This window comes from Fragaria vesca, linkage group LG4, assembly GCF_000184155.1.
Source record: "Fragaria vesca subsp. vesca linkage group LG4, FraVesHawaii_1.0, whole genome shotgun sequence".
Lineage (NCBI taxonomy): Eukaryota > Viridiplantae > Streptophyta > Magnoliopsida > Rosales > Rosaceae > Fragaria > Fragaria vesca.
Genome location: NC_020494.1, coordinates 15,661,378 through 15,678,562, shown reverse-complemented (window position 1 = coordinate 15,678,562; position 17,185 = coordinate 15,661,378). Strand labels below are relative to the sequence as shown.

The window sequence follows — 17,185 nt, the reverse complement described above, 5'->3', positions numbered from 1 at the left end:
TTATAAAAAAATATAAAAATACTATAGCCGACGAATATAGTATTTAAATATCGTCGGCTAAAGTTGCTGGTTTTAGAAAAAAAAACTGCAGAACTTTTGGCCACCTCCAATCACCACCAAAATTTGACAGAATCTTCCTCTCAACATTTCGAACAACTTTCTAGAAGTAGTCGAAGCCCAATTCTAAGCCTAAACAGGTCAATTGAATCAAAATATAAAAATCCCCAATTTTAAACCCTAAAAACTTCAAATCTTCGATTCTCCTCACACACACCGAATCGAGCTACCAAATTCTAGGGGAATGTAGTACTAATCAAACTCAACTTATCCATATATAGAACTCACCAAATGGTGACTTGAGGAAGGAGAAATTCGATTGACACCGAATCCGAACCGGCGGAGTTTTAGAGCTCGATTTATCCCTCACGGCTAATGCTGGGCGTTAGGGCCCGAAAGCCCGAAAAAATCGACTAGAAAGCCCGACAAGGACCGATCGGGCCGGTCCTGAAAGTGATGATAACGGCTCGCTCCAAAGACGGGCCTGAATGCTTAATGATCGGTCCTGGTTCAGGTTCGAGTTCGGTCTCGGCCCGGAAGCCCGTTCAGGCCCGAAATACCTTTTTTTTACGACGTGTCAGCTATCTATTGGTCCATATAATAAAAAAAAAAAACTAAAACTGAAAAAACGCAGCTCAAATCTCTCAAACTCAGACTTGAAGCCTCCAAGACCTAAACCGCCAAGCACCCCCCTCTTCTCTCAAAGCCTCAAACTCTCTTCTACCTCTTTTGCTGTTTCGAGTCTCATCGAGTGGAGACAGATGGCTTTTCAGCTTCTGGGTTTAAGTTTTCTCTCATTTCAGGTACAAATCCCAACTGGGTTTTCTGGGTTTCTCATTTCAGGTACAAATCCCAACTGGGTTTTCTGGCATTTGTATTTTGTATTCTGGGTTACTGAACTATTTTGATACTGTTGGGTTGTTAAAATTGGTAGATAGGTTGTTTAAGTATGGATTTGATTGATTTTGGTGGCCATTGGCCAATTTGTTGTTTCAGGGAAGCTGATTGGAATCAGGCATTTAATTTTCACGAACAATTTGGATTTCTTAACTTCATGCATTCAAAAGAATAAAGGTATAAAAGTATTTGTAGTTTATGTTGGCAATCAAATTATTTTTGTAAGCTTAAGCAGTCTGATTAGTGCTCATTGTTCATCAGTGTTCATTGTTCAATTGTTCATATCATTAGAACTTCAGAAGTGTTCATTGTTCATTTAGTTTAGAAAGGCATGATTAACTTAGCATTGTTAATATATACGTTTTGTGTGTCCTTATCAAAAGTCTAGAGCAAACCCATTATTGCCATCTTCAAATACAAGAGAGCAGATCGAATCTGTAGTTTACTGTGTATGATTTTTTCAATGAGGTGTATGATGGTGCTTGGTATGGTTAGTATACTGTCTAATGATTTTGATGCATATATACTTATTTGATGATTGAAATAATTTAGTATGTTTGCTTGGATGGCAGCTCAGTTATATATGTTTACAAGTTCTAACTCTGTCTACTTGTGCATCAACTAGCCTACATTATTATATATGATTCTATAAATGGGAGTTTGAGAGATACATGGCTTGTTTGTTTGTTTTTTATTTTTAGAGATTCATGGCTTCACCTCAGATTTCACTTAGCCTAGGCTCCAGTTCGTCCGAGAGTTCTGGCTCCCAGTCCTCCCACCGTTCTGGCTCTAATTCAAACTCGGGGGTTCAGATTCCTCGAAAAAGGAAGCGTCGTGTGAGGAGAGAATGTGTTGAAGATGATGTCGAAATAGAAATATCTGAAAAGCTTGGTGGAAGATCATATGTGTGGATGCACTTTAAAAAGATAAAGAAGATATTCTACGGGATGAAGGATGGTAAGAGGGTTGTGGTTGATGAAATAGAAAGAGCTATGTGTAATCACTACGACGCTGATTTTGCTTGTGATAGCAGTACAAATGGGACTAGCACTCTCAAGAGACACATAGAAACTGTGTACAAACATTATCCAGGGAGGATAGACATAGAAGGTGAGCAGCAGGCTAGTGGGAGTACTAAAGAGTCGGTGGTGATGAAGTGGACTCAACAAGGTTGCAGGGAAGCAGCTGTGAAGATGATAGTTATGGATGAGCTTCCTTTCAGTCACATCGAAAAGGATGGTTTTAAGTATTTTTGTAGATATGCAGTGCCTAATTGGGAAGTTCCTTCTAGGAGGGTGATTGTGAAGTTGTTTCTTTCGATGTATAAAGAAGAAAAAGCGAAGCTGAAGAAAGAGATGAAGGGTCATTGCCTGTGTTTAACCACTGATACATGGACATCAGTGCAAAATATAAACTACATGGTTGTGACTTCTCACTTTGTAGATTCGGGTTGGAAAATGCAAAAAAGAATTCTGAGTTTTAAGGTGATTCCTAACCATCAAGGCACTAGCATCGGGAAGTTGTTGGAGGACTGTTTATTTGAGGGGGAAGTGGAGAGAGTCTTGACCATTTCAGTGGATAATGCGAGTGCAAACAAGGTAGCAATTGACTATATCAGAGAAAAGATGTTAGGGTGGGAGAAGGAACCTGTTTTAGGAGGCAAGTACTTGCATGTTCGGTGCCTTGCGCACATTCTAAACCTCATTGTTAAATCAGGGCTTGCAATGATGGGAGATTCTGTGGCTTCTATTAGGAATGCAGTGCAGTATGTCCGGAGCAGTGCACAAAGACTTGATGTTTTCAAGTTGTGTATTGAGAAGGAGAAGGTTGAGTCCAAGAAGGTTTGCATTCTTGATGTACCAACAAGGTAGAACTCGACTTATATAATGTTATCCACTACATTAGAGTTGAGGAAGGCCTTTGATAGAATGGCAGAAGATGAGGAAAGTAAGTATGAAAAATACTTTGAAGAGGATGAAGACATTGATTTTGAAGATGAGTTGATCCAAGACTTGGGGGAAGTAAGTGTGACTCGAGATGCAACTAATGCAAGGAAGAAACAAAGGAGGAAGAGGGCAGGACCACCGGTTAGACATGATTGGGAAAAAGCTGCTATATTTGTGAAGTTTCTAAGAATTTTCTTTCATGTGACAATGAGGATTAGTGCCTCCAATCACCCAACTTCATGGAAAGCTTTTCATGATATAGTTGCCATAAAGGCTGAGATTGATGAATTGCTCAGTAAACCTGAAATGTGTACCGGTGCACCAATTGAGAAAACCTTATTTGATATGGCATCGAGTATGAAAATCAAGTACGAGAAGTATTTTGCTACCTTAGATGACTGCAACCAACTTATGTTCATTGCCATGGTGTTAAACCCAAGATACAAGATTAGAAACTTTGAAAGTATATGCAAGAAATGGTTAAAGATGGGGTATGTTGAAATTAAGAAGAAGTCTGCCGAGATTAAAGAGCTTCTGGTGGAGCTTTGTGATCTTTACAGCAGCTCAATGAATGTTCCATCATCTTCCAAATCAGGAAAATCTAGGAGTGGAGAGAGCAGTCAAAGCATAGTTAGCCAAGCCAACAAATCCTCATCCAAAAAGAGTCAAAGCACCGTAGAGGCTACTGGAATCATAAAGGACATGGAAGAAGAATGGGAGAGAGAATTGGAGGACTCTCAAGAAGCTGTTGTTGTACATGAAGTGGACAGATACCTACTAGACCCAATTGAGAAGCCTCCAAGTCGTGAGAAATTCAACATATTAGAATGGTGGAAGATGAATGGTGACAAGTATCCGGGTCTTGCTGCACTTGCGAAAGATGTGCTAGCCATCCAAGTGAGTACGGTTGCAGCCGAGTCTTCATTCAGCACTGGTAGAAGGATGATTGATCCATTTCAGAGTTCTTTATCTCCCAAGACAGTGGAGGCCTTAATCTGCTACCAAAATTGGATTAGGTCTGAGAGTATCCACAACATCCAATATGTTCCAACTATTGAGGATATGGAGTTTTATGAATCTGTGGAGGAAGGTAAGCTCTTTTTTATTTTCTTTTCTTAATTCATATATCTCTATTTACAGCAGATTAAAAAAAAAGAGCATGTATTAACTAAACTCCATATTAGCTCTGATAGTAATGAGGTTCAGTTTTGTCTTACACAACCATTTACAAATTACAGCCTTAGCTGCTAGCGATGATTTCTAATTGCTTATTGGCATCCATGGTGCAGAACAAGAAAAGGAAGACGCTATTATTGGGACTGTGGATCACCCGGAGCCTATTACCACCAGTTCATCTCATGCTTTTAAAGGGAAAGCAACTAAAGAGAGAAGGCAGCAAAAACAAAAAATAAGGCTAAAGAGAGAAGACAAAAACAAAAAATAAAGCTTGTGTTGCGTCCCCATCTCCAGGTAACCCTTGTTTTGATGTGATTCTGTTGTTCTTTCTATTTGAAAGCTTGGTGATCAGTTTTGTTTTTTTTTTTTGGTTTTTTTCTTTGGTGATCAGCTTGTACATGACTTCTGGTGTATGGAATAGAAATGTCAAATAGCAGAGTTGAATGATTGGTGTTTTGTGAATTGGTAACATGAGAAGGGCATGAGACGCATGAGAAGGGTGTCAACTGATGTAGAATGAAGAGATTTTGAGTCAAGTAGATGTCATTGTATGATGATTTTGGTTGATCCATTTAGTTTCCTTGATTTGTAATGTTGATCTGCAATGTTGATGTATTATTTTTGGATATCTAGAGCTGAAATGGTGTAAACTGCAAGAATCATGATTGGGCCCGAAATAATACCCGAAAGGCCGAAAAAAAAAAATTCGGGCCGGGCTTAAAAACTGAAAAAGCACGACCCGACCCGACCCGATTTTTTCGGGTTTTGAGTCGGGTTTTCTGAAAACCGGAACCGGCCCGACCCGAGCCCAGCCTTACTCACGGCGGCGCCACTCGATGCACCACCTATCCAGCAATGAAGTAGAGACAACGGCGAAACTTTTGGGACAAGTGTGGCGGTCTCCGGTGGCTTGACGGCGGAGCTAGACCGAGAAGAAAATCTGGCAGGCGAAATAGACTTCTTACCATCCACCTTCGGTAAAACTCCTATATAAAGAACTTTAGCCGACAAAATTCTTTATTTTCGTCGGCTAAACTCTTTTGAAAATTTTGGTTGACCACCAAAAAATTTTGGTTGAAAATTTTTGAAAATTTTTTCGACTTTAGCTGACGACTTTTCATATATTTTCGTCGGTTAAAGTCCTTTGAAAATTTTCCTCCAAATTTGGTTTACCGCCCAAAAATTTTTGACCTTAGTTGACGACTTTTTTAATATCTCGTCGGCTAAAGTCTATAAATTCAGGAAAACGCTCATATCTCCCTCTATATTACGTAGTTTGGTCAAACCTTCTACACGAAAAACTTTCACGTAGATGAGACGCAACCGCCTATATAAAAATTTTGTGACATTTACCTTCCGACGATAGGGCTCCCCATAGGGAATAATAACGGTAAATAGGGTTGACCGCTACTATCGGCACCGAGACTTTACCCGATTTACCTGATTTTTGAACCATAGCCGTATTTCACCATTCTGAACACATCTTATTTCACGAGATTTTTGATAATTTTGCTTCCTATGTAGAGTTGGTTCACAAAGTTGTATAACCTACTAAACAAGTTATACAACATTAGTAGACACGTTGTGATTCCGATGACTAAAATTCACAAATCAAAATTCGACCATCAGATATGATCATTATGATGAAAGATGTCTATGGTAAAAAATTCAACTGGATCCGACAACGTTAAGGGCTCGATCGAAACGGTCAACCCTAATCCATCATCACTTATCACACAAAAACGCTCATATCTCCCTCTATATTACGTCGTTTGGTCAAACCTTCCACACAAAAAGCTCTCACGTAGATGAGACGCAACTGCCCATATAAAAATTTTGAGACATTTACTTTCCGACGGTAGGGCTCCCCATAGGGAAGAATAACGGTAAATAGTACACATTGTGATTCTGATGACTAAAATTCACAAACCAAAATTCGACCGTCAGATATGATCATTATGACGAAAGATGTCTATGGTAAAAAATTCAACTGGATCCGACAACGTTAAGGGCTCGATCGAAACGGTCTAACTTTAATCGGAAATAAGAAAACTACATTTTGAAGCCCTAAACGGACTCGGATGGCCAAAAAGACCCATATGTCAGGGCAAAGCGTTGAGTTTGACTCGTAGGGCCGTTATGCTTCCGGAAAGGTATCACAATAGTCAATCGGACACCAAACGCCAAATCTGCAGCATAGTGAATAATAAGGGTAAATTGCATTGACCGCAACTATCGGCACTGGTACTTTACCGGAATACCATGATTTTTCAACTGTAGACGTATTTCACCATTTTGGTCATATCTTATTTCACGACTTTTTTGCGTTTGAAGGTTCTACGTATAGTTTTTTTTTCCCAGATGAGTTGTTGTCCAGATCTGCAAATATAAGGCACTTTAGCCGACGAAATTATATTTTTCGTTGGCTAAACTTTTAAAAATTTCGTCGGCTAAAGTTCACAAACTATAACCGACGAAAAAAATTATTCAGACGACGAAATTAAAATTTCGTCGGCTAAAGTTGACCATAGCTGACGAAAATTTTAAATTAGCCGACGAAGGAAAATTTCGTCGGCTAAAGTGGACTTTAGCCGATGAAAAAATAATTTGTCGGCCTGGTTTTTTTATTTTCGTCGGCTAAAGCCTTTCTTCTGGTAGTGGACTCACATATGATGAGGACCGCTAATAAGGTTAGCTAGCAATAATCAATATAAATCAACCCTATATTATGGTGACTAAAAACATACGAAATCACTTAAATCCATTAAACTTCACCAATATCATACGAATGGTACGGTTTCCAACTGTACTTGAAAATCATCATAAGATATTATATTAAAACTCAATGACGTCTCTCACACGTCAAAATATTCTCACATTTATAAATATAAGCGAGATTTCAATATCAAATATAAATCATAAATAATAATATCCCCACTCGAAAATTCTCGCTAAAATATTCTCCAAGTCAAAATCATTATGCATCAATAAACAATTAAATTATGATGGAGAACTACTGAAAATCCCATTTTCGGTAATCATTTATAAATTTCAAAGTCATCAAAAAAATAAAACCGAAAATATTTAAATCCGGAGTCATAAAGAATATCAAAACTTAAATACCAACTATATAACCTGAGCTCGAATCCATATATCATGACCAACACTTAAGCAATGCTTCAAACTCAAATAATTTCCAAGAACATCTCATAAGCCAAAATTATAATATAAGCTCGGAAAATAAAATAATAAATTATAAAATCTTGCATGCATATTTATTTAAAATGAAAATGTCCACTCACAGTATTAGGCTTAAGTTTTCCATTGCTCGGGACACTCCTTGAGCGCCGCTTCCAAATATCCATGTCCTTGAGTCAATCCCATGCCTGACCATAAGTTGTAGGACAAATTGGTCAGACCAAACTTTAAAATAACCTTTGCCTCGCCTTCTTTCCTAGTTTGACTAAGGTTTCTTAGGTCAAACTGATTTGACCAACTAACGATGCTCAACGTTTTTCAATTCAACCTTTGACTTAACAATTCGATCCAATTTTCTCTATACGTCCCACTAACCGTTAGACGCTTAGGCATCACTTAATAATTTGTTTTGGTGAACCTCGATTTTTTATTAATCAAACTAATGTAATTTCTTTAAGTCAAAAACATACGAACCATATTAATATGAAAAACCACAAAACTACTAAGGGCACCCAAAAACGGTTTCCATAAATGGAAGGTTTCCAAAAACGGAAAGTATCCCAAATAGAAACTTTCCTAACTTGACAATTTTTCCGATTACAATCCAAACTTTCCTATTCCCGAAATGACATACAATGAAAAAGAAACATCGATCACTACCTCCATCATTTCTGCCAGCTCCACCCCTTGCCGGACTCCAGCGACTTGCCGGAATATTCTGCCGGATTCTGGCCTCTTACCGGAATTTTGCCATGACCTCCCTATATTCTTCAATACACCAAGTTCTCCACAAGCAACACCAAAAAAAATGCATCCAATCAGTCCGAATATCCACACAACAACTATATAACATCAAAGGAGATCAAGATTACATTCCATTGATCTCAAGTGCTATCCCAAGAACTCTCCTGGTCCGGACTCAATATGCAGGACCCCTAAACATCCACAACCGTTGCCTCATTCTTCACTGCAACAACACCATTCACCTCGGATCCTCTTCGGTCAAGCGCACCAGACCTCTGCCTCGATCCTGATCGATATGCAACTCCATCAATGTCCGTCTCAACTTCACACCAAGCTCACATGACCTGCCAAAACGCTGAAGAACTCGCCAGAAACCACCGAGCTAGGGTCGCCTGAGCTAGGAGCTCGAAACTCGGAGAACACAGAAAAATGGGTCTTCAATTAAGGCACGATATGGGGAAAAGAAAGGCACCAGAAGGTGAAGTAGGAAGAGAGGAAGATAACCCTACCTCCCACTCGTCACGCCGTGGTCGGAATCTCGAGGATTCGCCGAAAAACAGCCGAGCTTCTCTCCCTCGGTTTGGCTTTGAATCGGGCTAACATCGAGTTCTATGGACCGGGTTAGATAGAAGAGAATGAGACGGTCATTTTGAGACCGATGTGGCGGTGAGTGGTGGCCGGAATCAACGACGAAGAGTCGGGAAAGACTGACGTAGCCAGAGAGAGGAGAGAGAGGCTGAAGCTCGGGTCAACGCCCGAGTGTGGCTTCTTGACTCGGTCAACTCTTCCCTTCCCTTTATACTTGAATTGACGATCAAGATCAAAACCCTAAAGATCCGATGGCCAAGATTAAATGGGTTATTCTAATTTCAGAAAATTAATTTCTTTCACCAACCTTCAATAAATCGTACAAAAATACTTCAAAGCTCCGAAAATAAACCGAAAACACAGGAGAACCCGTGTCAACGCGAACTACGACACTGACACCTTAAAAGAAGAATTTGACATTTCCAGAAGAAATCGCAAATAAACTCAAGTGTTAACTTACTAAGTTACCGAGCATGGTTAAATTCCTCAGTAACTCGTATAATACCCAGTAAAAAGGTAAAGGTAAAATTGGGTACAGGGCGTTACACATGTAGTGTGTTGTATGGATGCGCTTCGTATTAACGTGATGCATTGCATGAAATATTCTATGTGTTCGGATTTTTCCAGTGTAGGAGACTTGAGAAGATTATATGGGATGCATGACCTCTTTCGGCTTGTGTTTCGAATTCGTTTATTGCATATAGTTGACATGATTCTATGTTTTGGAAATTGAAACATTGTGATAACTTGATTATGTAGTTTGAAAGGCTGTTTTTCGTGTGAAAGAAGATGATCGCTTGTATATATTATATTAGTTTAGGTTTATTTATCTTGCATTTTAGGTTAGAAATTATCTCTCAATACCCCCAATTTAATTGTAAATGTATTTGATTGTATATTTGTAAATAATACTTGTGTTTATTAGTTTTACTAACGCTTGTTTTGCAAGGTACCCTCAATCTTCGGTCTTATACGATACCCTTATTTACCTTGTGCTACCAACGATAAAAAGGGTTTATTTGATGTAGATTTTACACTCATCAAAATGGCGCTGTTGCCGGGGATTGAAAAATCCTTAGCTAAATAAGCGTTCTTTATTGTTGTATATACATGATATATGTGTTTTTCATTTAGTAAATAATTGTGTTATTATTTATATACATGCATTTCATGTGAATTCTTGAAGACTAACTTAGTGTTTTTTGATGCAGGAACTCGTAGGTTTATGCATACAAGGGCGAAACCGACAAGTGAACTTCTCTTTGATCCTGAGATAGAGAGGACTACTCGAAAGAACAAGAAGTTAAAGGAAGTGCATCTACAACTCGAGTAGAGGAAAACAAAGAAGTTCACTCAGAAGCTAGTTCATCACATCTCTCAGATGAGGTGGAGTAAATCTTTGAGGAAGAAGGACCACACCTTGAAGAAAGATCCATGGCAACTATCAAGCAACTCTCGTCAACAACTCAAGGAGCAGTAGCTCCAACGTGCATCACTTATCCAGATCCAGCTACAGGCAAGGAGGCAGAGTTTGAATTGAAGAGTGGTTTCTTACACCACCTCCCCAAGTTCCACAGGCTTAACAATGAGGACCCTAACAATCATCTGAAGTTGTTCCAGTTCATATGTACCAGTATGTGCCCAAAGGGAGCAGACATTCAAATTCTGAAATTGAATCCATTTCCTTTCTCTCTGGAAGATAGGGCGAAAACATGGTTATTTGAGCTTCCATCTGGCCATATTGACTCTTGGGATAAGATGGTTAGAGAGTTTCTCACAAAGTTCTTTCCAGCATCAAGGATAACCATCCTTAGGAAGCAGATTACTGGCATACAACAAAAGGTTGATGAATCATTTGCACCTATTATGAGAGGTTTAAGGCTCTAGTGACGTCATGCCCCAACCATGGAATGTCAGAAAATAACCTGCTCCAGTACTTCTATGAGGGACTTCTCACTAACGAAAGAGAACTTTTGGATGCTTCTGCGGGAGGTTCTTTCTTGGATAAGACACCAGAAGTGGCTAAGCACTCTTGGAAAATCGTGCTCTCAACTATCAACAGTATGAGGGGACGTTATCCTCTTCTCGGAGGGTAAATCAGGTATCTTCTAACTCTGCACTTGAGGAAAAATTGAATAACATGACTACTTTGTTGTCTCAGGTCTTACAGGTAAAAGGTCAAGAAGAAGCTAAGACGTGTGGAGTTTGCTCTATGCAAGGGCATGTGATTGATTAGTGTCCTCAGTTGATTGAGAATGGAGGATGGGAATCATTAAATGCTTTGGGATCGCAACAACATTACAATCCCTTCTCTAACACCTACAATCCAGGACTTAGGGACCACCCCAACTTTCGATGGAGCGACATAGAGAATGTGCAACAACCCCAACCATCTAGTGGACTCTTTCCACGTCCTCAAGGCTTCCATCCGAGGCCTCAAGTTCCTCAAAACTTTGTTCCAAATAATTACTATGTTCCTCATAATGCTATTAATGCTTCTTATGATAAAATGCTTGAAGATCTTTTTCAAGGGCAACAAACTTTGACAACTTCTACTCAAGCACTTGTCACAGGATAACAGAGTCATGGTAAGGACCTAGCGGAGCTCAAGAAGCAAATGGGACATGTTGTGGACTTCATGGGAAGAATAACTGAAAGTGGAAAGCTCCCACCCAGTACTATTCCGAATCCTAACTTTGAATCTACAAAGGTAATCATTACAAGGAGTGGGAAGAGGCTTGAAGATGTCCCTAGCTAAGGCACCAAAGAAGACCAAAGTGGCGCCAATTTTGGCCCATGATGAGGAGGGTGACATTGAAGTCACCAAGAGGGATTTAGAAAAAGATCCAGCAACATCTAGGATTGAAAGCTCACTGCAATCCCCACTGAAACCAGCAAGTAAAGGTAATGATTCTTACTCTCAAAGTTCGGTTATTTCTAACTCTCCCTATGCTCGTGTACCATTCCCAAGCAGGTTTGCACAATCAAAGAGGGATGAGTCGGATCAAGCTATCCTGGAGATTTTCAAGAAGGTTCAAGTAAACATGCCTTTGCTTGAGTGCATCAAAGAAGTGCCAAAATATGCTAAATTTCTGAAAGAGTTGTGCACTACAAGGAGATAAACACGTCAAAAGGAGGTTGTGAAGATGAATGCGACTGCCTCTACGGTTATTCAAAGGAAATTGCCTCCAAAGCTTAAGGATCCAGGGAGTTTTTCTATCCCTTGTGTAATTGGTAACAATAAGTTTGAAAATGTCATACTTGACTTAGGTGCATCGATCAATGTTATGGCATATAGTTTATATGCATCTATGGAGTTAGGCGCACTTAAGAAAGATAATGTTATTATCCAGTTAGCTGATCGATCCAACACATATCCTAAGGGGTATGTAGAGGATGTGCTTGTGCAGGTGAACCATTTGATCTTTCCAGCGGATTTCTACATCATTGACATGGAAGACTCGCCTCATAATTCCACAATCTTGTTGCTTGGATGTCCATTCATGAGAACGGCGAAGACAAAGATCGATGTGTATGAAGGAACATTAACCATGGAGTTTAATGGTGATGTTATTGGCTTCAACATCTTTAAAGTCATGAGGTATCCTATTTCTGATGACAAATCTGGTTTTTCTATTGACATACTTGATTCTCTTGCTCAGAAATTCTTGGATGAAATTCCGGATGATGAGTTGGCGCTAACAATCGCTCAAGGAGTTGGTTACAATGAACATGGCACCAACATCACCAAGGCAGAACTTGAAGAGAACTTTAGTCCTATTATCATCCAAACTGTGGCTTCTCTTGAGGCCATGCCACCATAGATAGTTATGATCCTCCTTTGTCACTTCCCATTTCGACTAATAAACTTCTTCCTTCAGTGGTACAGGCCCCAACTCTTGAACTTAAAGTTTTACCAGATCACTTGAAGTATGTGTTTTTGGGAGACAATGAGACATTGCCAGTAATTGTATCTTCTATGCTCGAGAAGGAGCAAGAGGAAAGGCTTGTGGAAATATTGAAGAAGTACAAGACCGCCATTGGTTGGATTTTGGCAGACATCAAGGGTATAAGCCCTACAACTTGTGTGCATCGGATTTTGCTTGAAGATGGCGCTAAGCCCACCAGAGAGGCCCAAAGACGCCTCCACCCACCCATGATGCAGGTAGTTCAAACTGAGGTTATTAAATTACTTGATTGTGATGTTATCTACCCTATTTCATATAACAAGTGGGTCTCACCAGTCCAAGTGGTGCCAAAGAAGTCTGGAGTGACTGTGGTGAAGAATGAAGAGAATGAGCTAGTGCCTCAACGAGTTGTGACTGGACATAGAGTCTGCATGGACTACAAAAAGCTCAATGCCACCACCAGGAAGGACCACTTCCCTTTGCCATTCATTGATCAGATGTTAGAGAGGTTAGCAGGTCATGAGTATTATTGCTTCTTGGATGGCTATAGTGGTTACAATCAAATTTGCATAGCTCAGGAGGATCAAAAGAAGACCACCTTCACATGCTGATTTGGTACGTTTGCCTATAGATGCATACCTTTCGGTTTATGCAATGCTCCAGGTACGTTTCAACGTTATATGATGTCTATTTTCTCTGAGTACATTGAAAAGATCATTGAGGTTTTCATGGATGTCTATTTTCTTTGGTAAGAGTTTTGATGCATGCTTAGAGAATTTAGAACTAATCTTAAAACGTTGTGTTGAAACTAACTGGGTGCTAAATTGGGAAAAGTGTCACTTTATGGTTCGACAAGGCATTGTGTTGGGACATATTATATCTGCTAGGGGAATAGAGGTCGATAAAGCCAAAGTTGATCTTGTTCGTTACTTACCCTTTCTCACTTCTGTGAGGGAGGTTCATTCATTTCTTGGCCATGCAGGATTTTATCACAGGTTTATTAAGGACTTTTCCAAGATAGCCAGACCTCTATGTCATTTACTGTAAAAGGATGTACCCTTCGAATTTGACGACGATTGCAAGAAGGCATTTGAGAGGTTGAAGGAGCTTTTCACATCAGCTCCTATTATGCTCCCTCCGGATTGCTCTCTACCCTTTGAGTTGATGTGTGACGCCTCAGACTATGCAGTTGGAGCTGTGTTAGGACAACGGAAGGACAAGAGGCCCTATGCTATTTACTACGCCTCAAGGACTCTTAATGATGCTCAATTGAATTATTCTACTACAGAAAAAGAACTTCTTGCTGTTGTTTTTGCTTTAGATCAGACTAAAGCTATTGTTTACACTGATCATGCAGCTATGAAGTACTTGCTTACAAAGAAGGAAGCAAAACCGAGGCTCATACGATGGATTCTTTTACCCCAAGAGTTTGATATCGAGATTAGGGACAAGAAAGGGAGTGAGAATGTTGTAGCAGATCACTTGAGTAGATTGGTACATGAGGAGGACACCATTGCCATACAAGAGAACTTTCCGGATGAACAACTCTTCGGAATTGAGGTAAGTGAACTTTGGTATGCATATATTGTGAACTATTTAGTGACTAGGCAATTTCCGGACACTTTGACTCGTGCTAATAAAGATATATAGACTTAAGAAGCATGCTAGGTACTATATTTTGGATGAATCTTATTTGTGGAAACATTGCAGTGATCAAATAATTAGGAGGTGTGTCCCAGAATCTGAGCATAAATCTATACTTGCTTTTTGTCATTCTGAGCCTTGTGGTGGTCACTTTGGTTCACGTAAGACAGCTCTTAAGGTGTTGGATTGTGGTTTCTATTGGCCTACGATATTTAAGGATGCATATATGTTTTGTATGACTTGTGATCGATGTCAGAGGCTAGGTAACCTAGGTCCTAAAGACCAAATACCCTTAACTAATGTGACAGTTGTTGAAATATTTGATGTGTGGGGTATTGACTTTATGGGACCCTTTCCTTCTTCCAATGGATTTCTGTATATTCTTCTAGCGGTTGATTACGTGTCGAAATGGGTGGAGGCAAAAGCCACCAAAACTAATGATTCCAAAGTTGTTACAGATTTCCTCCATTCTCATATCTTTTGTAGGTTTGGAATGCCTCGTGCTGTCATTAGTGATGGAGGATCGCACTTTTGCAACAGGACAATCGCGGCTCTACCCAAGAAGTATCACGCACAAAGTGTCTACTCTTTATCATCCTCAGACAAATGGACAAGCAGAAGTGGGATCCTCCATCACTAATATCACGCATAAAGTGTCTACTCCTTATCATCCTCAGACAAATGGACAAGCAGAGGTGTCAAACCGAGAAATCAAGAGGATTTTAGAGAAGACGGTGGGCCTTACACGCAAAGATTGGAGTCAGCGACTTGATGATGCATTATGGGCCTATAGGACAGCATACAAGACCCCAATTGGAATGTCACCTTTCAGACTTTCCTATGGGAAGGCATGCCACCTTCCGGTGGAATTGGAGCACAAATCTTGGTGGGCGGTGAAAACATTTAACATGGACATTGATGAGGCAGGTTTACACAAGAAGCTTCAATTGAATGAGCTTGAAGAGATAAGAAATGAGGCCTATGATAGTGCTCGGATTTACAAAGAGAGGACAAAGGCCTTTCATGATAAGATGATTTCAAGGAAAATTTTTAAAGTGGGCCAGAAAGTTCTACTCTTCCATTCTAGACTTAAACTATTTCCAGGTAAATTGCATTCTAGATGGATTGGACCTTTCATTGTTACTAATATTTTTCCTCATGGTGCTATACAGATAAAGAGTCTCACATCCGAGAACGAGTTCAAGATGAATGACCACAGATTGCAGCCTTACTACGAGGCTTTTGAGGAACACAGTGTGGAGGAAGTATCCCTTCAAGATGTGCCATCACATGGATAAATGGAGATACAAAGTCTAGGCTGAAAGACTCTAAACATTAAGCGCTGCTTGGGAGGCAACCCAATTCAACCAAAGCTATGGAGGAGCCATCAACACAGATTTGCTTTCTTCTCCCTTCTTCTCTTTTGTTTGTTTTTCGTGACTCTGTCTTTCCATGCTTTGATTCTATGCTTCATCTTGTGTTACATTGTGGACAATGTAGGATTTAAGTGTGGGGGAAGGATTTACATCTTTTTATATCTTTTATTGAAAATAATAATAATAATAATAATAATTGTTGTTTTTTTTGTTTTAGTCTTTTCTTTTGTTTTTAAGTCTTAGGAGCCCTTAACTGTCTATGATGAGTGATAATCTCTAAAATTATGGATAAGAAAAGATCACAAGATTGAGATGATTTCTAACTGATATTCGGTTGTTAATTGAAATGGATAGAAATCATGTGAAATGTAGTGGATATGATTTGAATCTCTGGTACAGAAATGAGCAGGCTAAGACAAGTTTTTGATTCATATGACCTTAAATGTGAGCTTTTGAGCCTATATATGTGCTATTCTTTTTGAGTGATAATTGAAATATTCTGATTTGTTTTCTTGGCTATAATTTTTCAAAACCCTCATTATTCTTTTAGTTTGATTTCACCACAACTTTTAATGAACTCTAGATGACTAGAACTCACTCTTATGGACTTTCGAAACTTTTAATCATAAAACACTCTAATTTTGGAAAGGATAAATGGAACTTTTTAGGATGATCACCATTGCCAAATAAACGTGTGTCCCTATTTGTGTGCGCTGCATACCCCTTAGTTTGAGCCCCTTTGAGCCTACATTAAGCCTTTTCTTTTATCACCCATATAATTTTTACCTGAGCTTAGTACAGTGATATCTCTACCCTTATCTTTTGGACCTAGTAGAGCATTTTGTGTGAAGACTACTGGAGGTGACAATGAAGAGCAAGTGTGGGGGAAGAAGTTTCTGAAATGTCCTTGTTGTTTAAAGAGAAAAGAAAATGCCGTGAAAAAAAACAAAAACAAAACAAAACAAAATTTCGGCAGAAAAATAAAAAGAAAAAAATGGACAATGTCTTTGTGTTGTGAAATGGGAGTTTTGGTTGTAAATGGAAGGCCCAAAAACAGAATATTTGGCCTTTGTTCTTTTTCACAATGTTGAAGGTGTTTAGAATGACAAAGGGCCCAACAAGATGACATTAGGCCCTTGCTTTGGCGACATAAGACGTGTTTGAATTCTCTGCTAGGTCCTTAGGAATTCTTTGCAATACCTACTCTTAAATTCATACCCTAGCAGCCCCATTAATACCTTGTAAAGTTCCTTTTGGTCCAAAAGATGAGTAAAACTTGATCTGTGAAGTTTGTTCCAAGAGTTGAGCCTATGGTATGGTTCATTTGTGTGAGTAATTGATTCTTTCATGAGGTTTATATCTGTTCTATTGTGCTTTTGTTCATATAAATGCAAACTTTCTGATTCTAACTTGCATACTTATTGAGTGATTTAGCCAGAAAATCTGAGTGAAAAATGAGTGCATACCTTGTGAGAATGACTCATAGTTGTTTGAAACATGCTGAGCTTAAATATCACCATTGTTCTATCAGGTCCTACATGTAAATATGTTATCTATGCATGGCAATTAGCTTCTGAAACTTCATGGAATGATTCTTGATTGAGTGCTAATTTTGATGCCATGATTGGAGATTCTGAGACAATATGTTATG

General features: G+C 39.2%; 1 pseudogene; it reads left to right on the top strand.

Annotated features, from left to right (window-relative positions):
- The first annotated feature begins 11,752 nt into the window (after nt 1-11,752).
- On the top strand, nt 11,753-15,456 carry LOC101302066 (annotated as a pseudogene).
- The last annotated feature ends 1,729 nt before the right edge of the window (nt 15,457-17,185 follow it).